Genomic DNA, 11,919 nt, shown 5'->3' with positions numbered 1-11,919 from the left:
AATAAATCCAACATGTGTTTCTTCATGTATTTTCTCCGTGGTGCTGGAGGAGCAGGCTGCAGGTAGTAGCTGCTCCTCAGCTCAGCCCTGACATGATCACTTGAGCTACCCTGTGCTTCTCCTCATGCTATTCAGATGGGTAGACAGTGAGAAAGGAATTTTTGCCATGGAAGCAACTTTGTAACATGCTTCCCCTTCCTGCTCTGCTTTCCTCCCAGCTTGTAGGTTAGTGATCTGCAAATGAGACGCTGACACCTAAGGAGCAAAGGCAGCAGAGGAACTGGCTGCATCCCACCACCAGGCGCAGCATCTGTCTACTAGCACAGGCTTGAGAAGAAAGTCTGTTGCCCGATCTCCAGATCTGCTGCTGTCACCCATCCCTCTCAATAGCAATTCCTGCCATTAACCTTGGGTTTACATGCACTATTTTTATTCCATATTTAAAATAAGACTATGCTAAACACATATTCATTCATATTCAGCCTTAACTGAAGGTTAGATTAAGATGCGCACATACAAGAGTGAAGCTAAGTTAGTACATACCATTTCTTGTTAGCAGAATATTTTGTAACTCTGGTGTCCCTATGTTTAGGATTTTTATGTTTTCTTTGACTATGTGGGCACAGGAGAGGCAAGGGAAGTGTCATATTTATTATTTTTATATTGTTTACAAACTACAGACTTGCAATAGAGCCTTTATATATCATCTTTCAGAACACATTTTGAGTACTGTTACTGTTGAAATATTAGGCTTCAGTATCTATTCACCTACAGTCACTTATAATGACACTACTGTTTTAGGTACCGTACTAGCACAGAATAAAAGACTATCTCTATCTTCAAGAATGTATAATCTACAGATTACACATAAAATTACACAAATCTTTTCAAATATATATTCTTATATTATTGTTGGAGAATTTAGATAGAAATCTTTTTCAAGTGAGGTCCCTATAGGTGCCTAGAGCACAACAGTGCCATTAAGAGGAAACTGTTAAAAGAATACACTGATTTTTTTTTTTAATGTAAATATTCATGCACAGTCATAGAAAATACAGATTATTTTTGTCACAGAGGGAAACAATGTGAGTGATTAATAATGTGGACATTCTTGAACTTTCATTTCCTCTTGAGTACTGTGATGTTTGCTTTCTGATTTTAAAGCATCCCTACAGCAACAATCCTCTCGTTTTTAATTATCAATTCCCCACAAAACCAGAGAGGTAAAACATATCTGAGTCAAACAATACCACCCAACTGCCCTATTACACTGTATTGCAGGGAGTCCATGGAGAGATTGCAACACAACAAGACAGCTAAAAAAAGACAACCCTGGAACCTGAGATAAGGAAGCACTGAGAAAAACAGCAGCCACGAGTTCTCATGGGATGAGGCTTGGCTGACGCTAGAGCAAGAAATACATGAAAGAAACAAGTGAACCGCACCCATGAAGCGACAGCTTCTGTTCAGTGATAAAGACCCAGATAGGCTCTTGCAAGCTGGGTCTCTGCCTTGGTTATTTATACCATTCAAATAGAAAAACTTCCTAATATATAAACAAGAAGTCTGGAATCAAGTGGTTGGCCATCATCTCTTTAACCTTCTGCATAGATTTAAAAAACAGTACACATTCTGTAAGGAAAGTTTAACCTGTGATAAAACCAGTTTCTGACTGAAAGAGTAATAATAAGCGTATTAGTGCAAGACGATGGACACAGTTAAAACATAAAATTTTCAGTCCTGGTATCTTTGTCCCACCAGTACTTTTGGTGATAAGACAAAAGGATCTTGCCATCTCAAGCTTGCATTTGCTTATCTATCAATTTGACTCAGTCAAAACCAGCAATACATAAAAAAGTAAAAGAAAATAATACAATTCACTCCAACTCTAATCTGTGCTATTCCTCTAACTGATGCACTGGGGCTCTACAGACACCCACAGCATGAATCAAATCCTTATTTCAGATTATAGAATCATAGAATAGTTAGGGTTGGAAAGGACCTTAAGATCATCTAGTTCCAACCCCCCTGACATGGGCAGGGACACCTCACACTAAACCATGTCACCCAAGGCTCTGTCCAACCTGGCCTTGAACACTGCCAAGAATGGAGCATTCACAGCTTCCCTGGGCAACCCACTCCAGCGCCTCACCACCTTCACAGTAAAAAATTTCTTCCTTATACCCAGTCAACATCACCAAGTACACAAATGAAACACCCTGATCTCCCTTTAAGTCAGCAGTGTACTGTAAAGGCAACTGTGCACTGGTACTCAGCAGACCATTCACACCTTCCATAGCTTTAAGGACTAAATATTCCATTTTAGTGAAGTTGTCATTATCAGCAAGAACTTATGCTTAGAAATATTCCTGTGGATCCACATTGGTCTGCTGATGCCTAGTGAAGTTGAAAGTAAGCTGAACTTTGTTGGTCTTAAAAGGCTCTTCAGTGATGAAAGGAATTTACTTGTATTAGACATTCAGAGAAGTGGGTCACACACTTATTTGTTCCTACACTAATGAACACATGCTGTTACACAACAAATGTTTCTTCTCTCCAGAAAGAGAGTTACACTCTGGATTCAGCTCTGCTCCTACGTGATTTCTTTTGCCTGAACCACCTGACCATCCATATATAAACACCTCAGCCATCCACATATTTTTGTTTTGAACCAGTGCTAGGTACACTGGAGTAAGTCTTAGCTGTGTTTTAGCTTCATTTGGTATCTCTGCCCTATACAGGAAAGAGGTGGGTTTTTTTAAGCAGAGACCTTGCAGTTCCTTGCCCACTGTTTCATTGCAAACAGCAGGAGAGCTCTTGCTCAGCTAAGAGAGAATGACCGAGCATCCTGGCACATGGAAGTGTGTGGATGTCCAGCCACGCAACCACAAGAAAAGTCACAAGAGATGAGGTGCGCTCATAAGAGAGTGGGAGCCTGAGGAAATTAAATCTATAAAAACTGTTTAGATCCAGCTCCATGCACTGAGGCTTCCTGTACAGCATAAACATACCTTTCTCTGGATATGGCTAGGTAAACTGCCACTCTTACCTCCAGGAAATCTAAACTCAGGAGTTAAAGATTTTGGACACTTACTCTTAATAGCCCCATCTGTCTGCTGGATCATGCAGTAAAATTAGAGTACTGATTATGTTACAAGGTGAAATGAAAAAACAAAACAGCATTTGAAAACAAGCCCTTAAAGTATAAAAAGAGTAGTGTAATTAGTATACATGGTAAAAAAAATGATGAGAACTGCAAGATGGGCAGCATTGTAAGAATGACATGATTTAGTATGGAGATGAATGCCTTCTAAACAGGACAGGATTGAAAGTCAATACTTCAGTTTATTGATTTTGGCAATGATTTGTGTATCTTACATCTTTCAACAGTATGCATGAAACACTGTATGGATTTACTGATGAAAAGCAGGCTTTTTGTTTGTAATTTGAAAATTAATAAAAATAAAATAAGCAAACTGAAAATAAGGGAAAAATTTAATGCTCTTCTCACAGTTCATCAAGGCAAGTTTTAAGCTTAGAAACTAAGGAAAACCATGAACCATAAATACTATTTACAACAGATCTGGTTTTAAACAAGGCAAGGGAAAGATAGAAATATGACATTCAGCAATCATACCTTGGAAATTTAAACTGTAAAGAACACTATCATGTTTTCATTCATTTTAGGCTATATTCAAAAATCTCAAATGTTTTCTATTTAAAGACCCAACTGGTAAAATACACTGCTTCTATAAGTACATACGATGCATGCTTAAAAATTAATCAGTTTAATTCTTCACTGTGCATTGTGTCTATGGCCCAGCCATGATACATTCCTCATGCAATGCCCAGTATTAATTCTAATCTCAGACTGCTCTCTACTGGTAATAAATTATGTTAAAACTCATTAATATCTGCAATAACAGATGCATGTAAAGAACTGCAGCTGTCATCTATCCTACCTTCAAATCAGTGCAGGAATGAAAGCCTTAAGAAGGTAGCATGAATCTGAAATTAAGAGTAAAATGCAAAGGCTTAAGGTAAGAGCTTTATATTGACCCATGATGGCCTTATTCCTGCTCACACTGAATGTAATACCAAAAGCATGCAGCTGTCCCTGATTATTTGGTAGGGGCCTTGTCTCTTGAGCAAATAATTCTTTATGTACTCAACCAGGATGGGACTTGCAAGAACAAAACATGTTAGCTGCAAGCGGAGAACACAATTTGGTTCTTGTGCTACTTCAGCTTTTCTTGACAGCCAGAGATGTCTGTGAAAGAACTTGAACTTGTTCTTAAATTTTACTTCTTTTTTTTTTTTTTTTTTTTTTTTTTTAATTACAACTACTGGGTACAACATGAGTCATCGATTTCTTCTCACAGTTTCATACCTTAACAAATTGTTCCATAACACTGCAAAGCACCAGTCTAAGGTCTAATATAGGCTAAGTATCATGTAGTTTGCATTGGCACTTTTCCCTACAGAATATATGTAGAATATATGTTTGATAAGAACAGCAAAATACACCATTCATTGTCTGATCTTGCTTCCATTGATGCGATAGTGAAACTGCTCTGAAGATCACTGAGAGGTGTACATGCTCTGAACCGTGGGAAAAATAATCAGACACTGGGTTTTGTTTTCTTCTTTCAGGTCACAGGGCAGCCAGACTTCAGGCCATAGCTTTGGACCTCACTGGTTCCTGAGACGAGCTCTTGACATAGACCAGGCACAAATGCCAGCTGATCTGGTTTTCATTTATCTCAGACCAGCCTCCAAAGAAAAGAAGACAAACTAAACCAAAACCCAACTGCTTTTCTGAAGGCTAGTTGAAGTCTTTCCACTTTTTCTCCCCTTCCTACTTAATTCAGTGTTTGATTGTATTTTCCCACCTCTCTGAAACATCAACTTGTGTCCTGGTACAGATTTGCACAAGCAGCGAAAGAAGTTACTGGCAGGGATTATTCACCCTGTTTAGTGCAGCATGTAAGCATGTTGGCCTGGATATCTCTGTTGTTTCGCTCAGTGTCCTATCCTACCTCTTCCTCATTTTGTTTTCCACGTGTTCTTCAACAACTGCCCAGACTTAGCTCTACTTCTTGATAGATTCATAACTTATCTTCTGTATTGCCCCTCCCACAACTTTTTTTGCTAAGACATTTAATTAACCATTTTTTAACACTGGCGCATATATAATATTTTGTTCATCCTCAAGGTCTGAATCTATTGCAATCATTAAAATAAACCAAAATACAGAATAAAAAAAAGGAAGAAAAAGCAGAGAAAGTGAGTCACAAAAAGTCCCACAAAAACTGAGTTAGAATAGAAGTATTGGCTGATTTGTTGCCTCCTGCTGTGTCAAATTAATCCAGTGTGGTAATTGTTTGCAAACATATGGATCCCATGAAAAAAACTGAAAACTCTTGTAGGTCTGGAGAGTTGAAAAGCATTTCTTATCATGGGATCTTGCTTCCATTGAATTGAATTGGATTCAATTAATTTCATAGTCTAGGAAGAATTTTAGTGAACTAAATCTGAGTTGCTCCATGACTCTAAAATAATTTAGACAGTGTTTGGGACCTTCTGTGAGAGCCTACCCCCACATACCACAGCGTTATGTGACACAACTCTTTCCAGCAATAGCATTAACAAGATTATCCCAGAGATGCCCCCCTACAGCCAACGGTCTCAATAGCTGTGCTAGAGGACCCCTGCTCAGGTGGATGCTTTACCCCACAGTGCTACTCTTAGCTGTGTGCAGGGAATCAAAATCAAGGCTGGATCTTACTATAGAGTTGAACTGCACTTCCTAAAGGGAAATGGCCTTCATCTTTCTGGTCACTGAATTTCAGAGGACCGATAAACACCAGCTATCACCCTGTTGAAGCAGCTTGTCCCAAAACACTTCTTTCCTCTAGTGTCATTGTAAGAATTTGATGATTATTTCCAATTTCATAGACAAAGCAAGACTGTGAGCTGTTCAGAAAACATGGCAATGCAGAACATGCAGCTCAGCATTGAGTTACACAGTAACCCATCACAATACCGATGAAGAAGAACATACTGGTGGAAAATTAAACCCCAAACCCCAGATATTGCTCCAATCACCAGCCAAACAACTCAGGTTGGAGAATTTACTGCCCAATTGTTATGTGACCAGTTATTGGATAGAGTTGACAAATATTTCCTCCACTTTCCTTTGCTGCAGAGTTGGCACTGCTCTTCTGCCTTTTGGAAGAACTGGAGCTCTTGCCAGACTGCTTGGCACTACTCTAATTGACAATTTTAGGGCAGTAAATTAGCGGGGTTTTTCATGTTGTTTTACTTCTAATTTTAATCAGACATACAGCCACTTGGCACACCAAGCCACACACTCTTCCGTGCAAGTTCACAGTGCCTCCATAAAAATACGCTCATTGAAATGTAACTTAACTTTAAAAGAGTAACACAAAAGCAATGTGCTGACTAAATATGCTAGTACGGTGCATTGAGAGACTGTGAATTCCAATTTCAGCCATGCCAGTCATTTGGCATTAAAATATGCACCAGCTGTGAGTGTTTGGATCTCAATAAGTCAGAGTGTGCTGGAAAGCTGACAAGATACTGCTGTGAAAATGTTTCCAGCCCCTAATCTCTGCTGTCTCCTCTTTTCCATATTTTGCTACCCATGTTGGTGTATAATGCAGGGAGAAATAAATGCAAAATCCAAGGAAGATGTGCATGGGGTGACACCAAGTATTTATAGAACTTGTGAGATAGTGCTGCCACTCACACAGCTCTGGACTCTTCTTTGATGAGGTGTCTCTGGTCAACCTTTCTAAATTGCTAATTTATTTTCCTGATACGAGGAAGACCTCTGTATTAGTAAAACTCAGTGATGTAACACTAGGAAAGGGAGAGATAGTGGGAGTGAAATCCAGAGAGCCCTTCAAATTGGGACACTAGATGCTGTCAAAGTTGCTGAGAAATGAGTCTCAACGAGGAAGTATTTTCGGACTGATTTATCAGTAGAGCATACCACTCTAAACTCTGTTTTGAGCAAATATTTCTTTCCCTTCTCTATTATTTATTCATATCCACATTAAATCTCACACACATGCTGACAGATTCTAACCTGCTGAGGAGGGCAAAGCGCTACGCTTCCCATCTGTTCCACACAGCCAGCAAGATGCTCCGGATCTTATCCTGCCTTTATAGAAGGAAAAGCTTCCTCCCGTGTCGCAACCATCTTCCCAGCCACACAACAGGGGTAAGAAAGGGTGGGGAAGGCTGTAACTTCACTTCAGAGCCTAAACCTTCTGTAGCAGGAAGCTGAAGGACTGCTTAAAAACAATAAGCCACTGTTCAGTTTGCAGCAGTGTTGGCTGCTCTGAGATCGAGCTCAGCACTCTGTAGCAGGTAACCACTCTCTTATCCTCCTCACTTCTCTGCTAGTTTCAAGGAATACAGAACAGAACAATACACAGAACTTGAGCAAGTTGGCAGAATACATGAAACATTCAGTCTACCCCCATTTTTCCCCCTCCATTGCTTTGCAAATATCAGACACAAAGGAAGGGTGAGGGCTGGTGAGTAAAGGGCTAGAACAGCAAAGCCAGGGGTGAGGACAGCCCTGCTCCAGCTGTGAGAGAAGGACAACCTGCAAAAGGCCAGGGGACTGATGTAGGAGCTACAAGACTGCTCCATGCCAAATTAACACATTCAAATTCTTTACTACCAAGACAAGTCTTGAAAGCTGGCAGGATTTTGGCTTTAGCTGAAGGATGGTTTAGTAACATAAAGACCTCATAAAGCCTCCAGCCTGGGGAGAATTTCATCCATCAAAGTGAGGCAGAGAATATCAGAATCACGCGTTTATCCAAAAGTGCAACAACATTCCCTCCTCTGGAGCCATCCCTTGTTATTTGCATGAATGCAGCTTCAGCTAGGGAGCATCCCCCACACCCTATGCACACACACTCATGCTATTTAATATCAATTAATATTTTATCAAAATTGCAAGCAGAAGGAGGACACTAATTACAGAACCAGGCATTAAAGAGGACCTGCTACACTAGATCCTTTTACCTCAAATGAGGTCTGCAGGGGAATAATGTAAATTAAGGCATATGCACAAAAATCTGAGCTAGCCAACGTAGTGTTTTATAATCCAAATACCATTCCACAAATGCAAAGGTCACCATACATAAAACTGGGCAAAACTGAAAAGAAGTCATTTGATAAATCAAATACATAAGAGGGGTTCTTTTTCCCCTTCTTATAGGAGACAAGAAAAGCCTTATGGCCAATGTCTGAAAGTAAAAAAGCTATCAGTTGCAACAGTTACATCCAGAGGAGTTTCCTGTTTCTAGTCAAGCTCACTGCGGAGAAAACAGAGCAAATTATGGTGTAAATTCACAATGAACAATGCAGAAACAGTACGCAATGTAAACAATAATTTGGAAATTCCCAGTTTATGTCAGCACTGATCTGTTTTATACAATCAAGAAGTGTAACTCAGAAAAGATATTTTTGTACTAATGAGACTTCGACTTTTTAATCAAAGAATAAATTAAAGCATTTTCAAAAGCATGCCAGCCTCATTAATTAGTTCCATTAAAATGTAAAAGACGAGTACATACATTTGCCTCACTTTGGGCTTGCATCTCTTTACCTTAAATATCCTATCATGTATTATTACAGGCTTGGCTGGAAATAACATCTATTATTAATATTCCTTGACACCTCTCATTAGAAGATCCTGTGTTCAACTGTTTACAATTTATCTCAATTCTAACTATTTGTGCTGATGTTTTCACAGTGGGCATTTTGGAGAATTTCAGCCAAAGCATTTCTGCTTTTGCCAAGAATGAGATAAGGGAAAATAAAGTATTTTAGAATTCTATTACAAATTCTAGCAACTGCTTCTTGAACATTAAAAACCCCAAATTAATCTATTCCAGAAAATACATTTTGAAAAGATTCGACATCTAAGAGAAGGTTACTTCATCCTGTCGCTATTAAAATCCATCAGTGGTTAAGAAGTTATAATCCATTCTGCTTTTCACAAACCAGTTTATGGAAAGGTGGATGAAGTCTTTGATCTTCATTCCTTGACTGCACCAAACTAAAAGTGACAAAGAACGAGGATGGGGATACTGCTGACTGTCCACTCAGGAACAACTCTCACTATAGGCTCCCTCTTTTACAAGGTTAGGAGCTCCATTTGCTTGTGACAAAGCTCATATTTCCCCATGCAGAGGGTGACAGAGCACTGGGTAGCTTTCTCCTAGCTGAAGTGAGGGAGATCTCTGTGGATTTAGGCATTTCAGCACTTTAAATCAACTGGTACCTCCAGTAGATATTAGGATAATGCCTCAGGACAGAATCACTACATATTCAGTTCTCTATTCAGAAGCTAGACAATCACTCAAATCAAACACCTACACGCTATTTTCTGAAATGCCTTTGGATGGCCATGACTCAAAAATGAGGAAATGCTAAATTTAAGCTTGTCTCTGCAGCGGTAAGTCATTCCTCTTTTTGTAAGAATTATTTTAGTCTATTTTCCCCATAGGGCCAATTTCATCCGGTGCACAGCAGGAATCACATTCACTAAATGAGCAACAATTCAATAATTTCTCCTTCTGTCACTGTTCATTACTGGTCTAGAGCCTTATTTTTTTGCATACTATTTAGACCAAGTTCTAAACCCACCACTGTTTCTGTGTTTGCCAGTGCAGTATCAGGCCATTTCCAAGACAGTTATTGACTTACTTTCAGTTTCCCTGAGAGATACAGGGGACTGGAGCACCTCCTGTATGAAGACAGGCTGAGAAAGTTGGGGCTGTTCAGCCTGGAGAAGAGAAGGCTGCGTGGAGACCTCAGAGCAGCCTTCCAGTATCTGAAGGGGGCCTACAAGGATGCTGGGGAGGGACTATTCATCAGGGACTGTAGTGACAGGACAAGGGGTAACGGGTTCAAACTTAAACAGGGGAAGTTTAGATTGGATATAAGGAAGAAATTCTTTACTGAGAGGGTGGTGAGGCACTGGAATGGGTTGCCCAGGGAGGTTGTGAATGCTCCATCCTTGGCGGTGTTCAAGGCTAGGTTGGATGAGGCCTTGGGTGGCATGGTTTAGTGTGGAGTGTCCCTGCCCATGGCAGGGGGGTTGGAACTAGATGATCTTAAGGTCCTTTCCAACCCTGACTATTCTATGATTCTAATATTCTCATTTAGTAGTGGCAAACTAAGGCAGAGTCTTATTTTGTGTGGGGCATAAGTTGAAGGAAGAGTTCTAAAGTAAAAGCCAAATGAGTACGGGGAAAGAAACCCCTGTATGTTTAACTACTGATGACACTCATAAACTGGAGAATTGAATCCATGTCTAACACCACATTTCTACACACAACTAGTTGAACCTGCAAAGATGTGGGCCCTGTTATCTGCAAACACAAGATGCCAATAACACTTGTGCACCAAGGCTAACAGTCTGGTTTGTAAAACTCTACCAGCTTGTGAGGACACATGCTCACTTGTAGCAATGAAACGTATTGATGTTACTAAGAGGCAGAATACAGAGTGTTGCACAAGATCTACTACAGCCTGAAAGAAAGTGGTCTGCCAGCAAACATGCATGGGGCAATTTACCAACCAAACCCTCAACTAAGCTCCCACTCAAATGGGCACTGGAGTGCTTTGGTCAAAACACTGAGCAATTTGTTCTAGCACTATCTGCACATTCTAATCCAGGTCATTTTTGAAGGCTGCCCTGGCTGTTAGGACAAATCTTGCTGCAGCTCCAGAGCCCCTCCTGGCCCATGCAGACGCACAGGCTGCAGGCAGGGCTGGAGCAGCTGTGCTTTTCATGAGAAGCAATTCCATTAAACTAACAGCTGTGAACGGAGCAAGAATTTACTTTACTGTGACTTTATTTTCTGTGATTTTATCTACTTATCTTTACTGAATAAAGCAATTTGAGTCTGATTTTATTGTCTCATCGGTCAGACTTAACAGGTGTCCCAGCTGCAAGAGTTGCCAATAGATGTGCATTTCCTCTGAACCAGAAGGAATTATTTCAGACCTTTTTGCTTCTATATCAAACAAAAGGATTCTTTAGAAAGCAAGAATCAACAAACAAATGCTTGCTTATTACAGCATTAGCATTAGACATTAATCAATAAGCAGGGCAAACCCAGGCCATTGTTATTGTAAATGTAGAAAGTGTATAAAAAATGGAATTTCTCAGAGCAAGCATATAAAACTCTCTCCTTGTGATACTAAGCCCTAGTCTGTGTGGGCTGACAGTACCACCACATTTACTGCATGCTGACAGCTGAGTTAAGAAGTGTAACACTATGATACAGAGGTGTCAAGATTGCTGAAATTAATACTGGGATGTGTGGTGTTTAGCTTGTTGACTCAGCTGACTTAGGTGTGTTAGAGAAGCAGTATCATATGACAGCAGAGACACTGCAATTTAGCATAAAGTAAAGCTATTTCATTTTGGAAAGATTTCTGATGCTTTCTTAGAAAATGTATATTTTATACTAGACTTTTAGCTGAAGATATCAGTTTCCTGCGCAGGCATATGTCTGTTATTACAGACGGGGAAAATGTAGCAGAGATGGAGCTACTCAGGACAGCAGCCAAGTGAATGATTGAGGATTCTGAATTACAATGCTCTACTCCCATTCCCCTGCCATAACCAAGAGACAGTAAGCCTTAGAAGACAAAGGCTTTTTACTGTTGCAGTGTGGTATCCGTTCAGAGCTCCTCCTTTGTCACTAAGTTGAACAACAAGATGATAAAGAACCAGGCTATAAGAATAGATTCCAGAACCACCTTTATTGAGAGCATATGTCTACTGCTTGTTATTATGCACCAGAGCTAATGACAGCACTCCCATTAGCAGCTCAAGGACACACTAAGTCATTGTGC

The sequence above is a fragment of the Psittacula echo genome (genome assembly GCF_963264785.1).
Source record: "Psittacula echo genome assembly, chromosome: 8".
Classification (NCBI taxonomy): Eukaryota; Metazoa; Chordata; class Aves; order Psittaciformes; family Psittacidae; genus Psittacula; species Psittacula echo.
Note: the sequence above shows the minus strand (reverse complement) of the source record.